Genomic DNA, 2,743 nt, shown 5'->3' on the forward strand with positions numbered 1-2,743 from the left:
TAGGGTAGACTTCATACCCTGTGACAAAAAGGATGGGGAAGAGAATATCATTAGTCTTGCCATATACCTACTAGCTAAAAGGAAAATGGTATGTAGTTGTTCTTGGGCCTATTGTGTTGCTTTTCAGAAGGACATAAGACTTTCTACTTTATCTGATATGGATATTGTCTACTTCCTCATTCCTTTATGCTCATTTACTGAGTAGTCACATAGAAATGTAAAACTCTTGGTGGTACTGTATTTTAAGGTAATTCAGAAGCAGTATTTATTATTTATGTATGTACATGTACAGGACACCATTCAAAATGGCCTGAAAATATTCAGCATGTTTGTTATTTGCTGTTGTATTGTATGTTTAGTTTTGTATGTGATAAACAGAATTCATGTAAGTTTTTGTGGACTTGAATTTCTCCTTCCTTGAGATCAATTAAACAGCAGAAAAATATTGTCTGGATTTTTCTGGTATTGTTTTGTTTTGCTTTTCATGCAGTTCTCTTATGAAGCTTGCCTTTATTTTCTCCCTGGTTATTTAAAAGAATTGCCCAGGATGAAATGCTATTCCAACTCCTGTCTTAACACTAAGCGACATGGGTGGCCAAAGCACAGATTAACATTACCAGATATATTTGAGAGGCATTGCAGTACATTTCTTGAGTCGCTCTTCCACTTATTACCCCACAAAAAGTGTTGAGGATTAATTAGGGGAGCAGGATGCAAATACAGTAAGCATAAATTAAGGTAACCTGTGATGTAATGAACTTGCATCTTTATGTACATATCCGGAAATGAGTAAGGTCTCTTTCAAGGAAGTGGCCTGGTTAGGAGATGGCAGTTTTGAGCAGCTCTGGCTGCAAGCATTCTGAAAGGCCCGTTGCTCTTCTAACTTCACTCTGACAATAGGGTGCATTCTTTGGAGTCTACCAAATTGTGGCAGTAATGTTCAGTGGCTTAAAAAGTAAGTTTTTGGCTATGTTTTGAAAATTAACCATGCTGGAGGTTTAAAAATTTTTTTTGTGTACAGGAAATGTATTATTTGGGGATGTTGTTGTTTTATTATCCACAAGGTGGCGACTAAACCCTTTCAGATAGCAGAGAATTTGGCCTGAGTGCCTTCTAGTCAAATTAAAAGGTTTTCACTGGAATCAAAAAGAAGTGGAGAGAAAAAGACTTTTTGACTTCAGGCCCAAAGCATGTTCTTTATTTAACTTCACTCTGCCATCAGAGAATGCAGTGGTTTATTATGTGCAGTTACGTGCTGTGGAGGATTCTCTTTGATTCATTGAACATTCTCACATCATACAACACTGTATCCAGCAAAGAATTGTGCTCAATGAAGTAACATAAATCATCAGTTTATAAAAATCTGTACAGAGATCCGTGTTTCACAAAATACAATTTGAATATTTTTGTCTTCACCAATTTAATATGTAAGGAATCACTGTAATAATACTGGAAAAATACATATAGAATTAAAAATGGGATAGTCATAAATCTAATTGCCCTAGCTTAAATGAGATTTTAAAGCAAACACATAACACTTATTTAACTTTAGATTACATTAAGCGAGGACAATTTCATGCCTTGCTACTCAAATTGCGAGCTCCTCCCTAGACCTACTGAGTCAAAGTCTGCATTTTAACAAAATCCTTGGCACATTAAAGTTTGAGAAACCTGCTTTCCTGGTACTTAAGTCTGCAAGTTTGAGTGACTGCCTTTATGGTATGTGAGTAGTTGGCAGGCCCTGTCTCCCCTCAAGCAAGCCATTTGCTTATCTAGCCCTATTTTTCTCCATAGTTTAAAGGCACTGGGCCGGCTATTTACCTAAGAGGTTGCCTGAATGAGTGATTTACGGCCTCTGATAAAATCTGCTCCACGAGTGAAAACTAAGGAGTTGAAGTTTCTTTTTTCTTTTTTTTTAAATTTCAATAGCTTTTGGGGTACAAGTGGTTTTTGATTACATGGATAAATTATACAGAGATGAATTAGAGATTTTAGTGCACCTGTCATCCGAGTAGTGTACATCGTACCTAATGTGCAGTTTTTTATTGCTAACCTCCCTCCCAACTTTCCCTCTTGAGTCTCTAAAGTCCATATGTCACTCTGTATGCCCTTGCATATTCATAGCTTAGCTCCAACTTCTAAGTGAAAACATAAAGATTTGGGTTTACCACTCCTATGTTACTTCAGCTAGAATTATGAGGTCAGGAGTTCCAGACAAGCCTGGCCAACATGGCAAAACCCTGTCTCTACTAAAAATGCAATGATTAGCCAGGCGTGGTAGCATGTGCCTGTAATCCCAGCTACCCAGGAGGCTGAGGCAGGAGAATCCGGGAACCCGGGACGCAGAGGCTGCAGTGAGCCAAGATCATGCCACTGCACTCCAGCCTGGGTGACAGAGCAAGATTCTGTCTCAAAAAAAAATAAATGATGACTTCCAGCTCCATCCAAGGTTTTGCAAAAGACAATGTTTAGCTCCCTTTAATGGCTGAGTAGTATTCCATGGTATACTTTATATATATATGTGTGTGTGTGAGTGTGCGTACATATATATCACTTTTTCTTTATCTACTCAATTGATGGGCACTTTGGTTGATTCCACATCTTTACAATTGTGAATTGTGCTGCTATAAATATACGTGTGCAAGTGTCTTTTTCATATAATGACTTCTTTTTCCTTTCGGTATGTGTTAGTCTGTTCTCATGCTGCTATGAATAAATACCCAAGACTGGGTACTTTATAAAG

General features: G+C 37.7%; 1 protein-coding gene across 1 annotated transcript in view; it reads left to right on the forward strand.

Moving 5' to 3' along the window:
* FAM217B (family with sequence similarity 217, member B) overlaps positions 1-1,140 on the forward strand; it is a 9,044-nt gene extending 7,904 nt beyond the window's left edge. The window contains exon 5 of the mRNA XM_011992338.1: positions 1,022-1,140. The gene's annotated coding sequence lies outside the window, so the exon portion shown is untranslated. The remainder of the gene's footprint in view (positions 1-1,021) is intronic.
* Positions 1,141-2,743: the final 1,603 nt, after the last annotated feature.

This window comes from Mandrillus leucophaeus, unplaced genomic scaffold (assembly GCF_000951045.1).
Source record: "Mandrillus leucophaeus isolate KB7577 unplaced genomic scaffold, Mleu.le_1.0 Scaffold41, whole genome shotgun sequence".
Lineage (NCBI taxonomy): Eukaryota > Metazoa > Chordata > Mammalia > Primates > Cercopithecidae > Mandrillus > Mandrillus leucophaeus.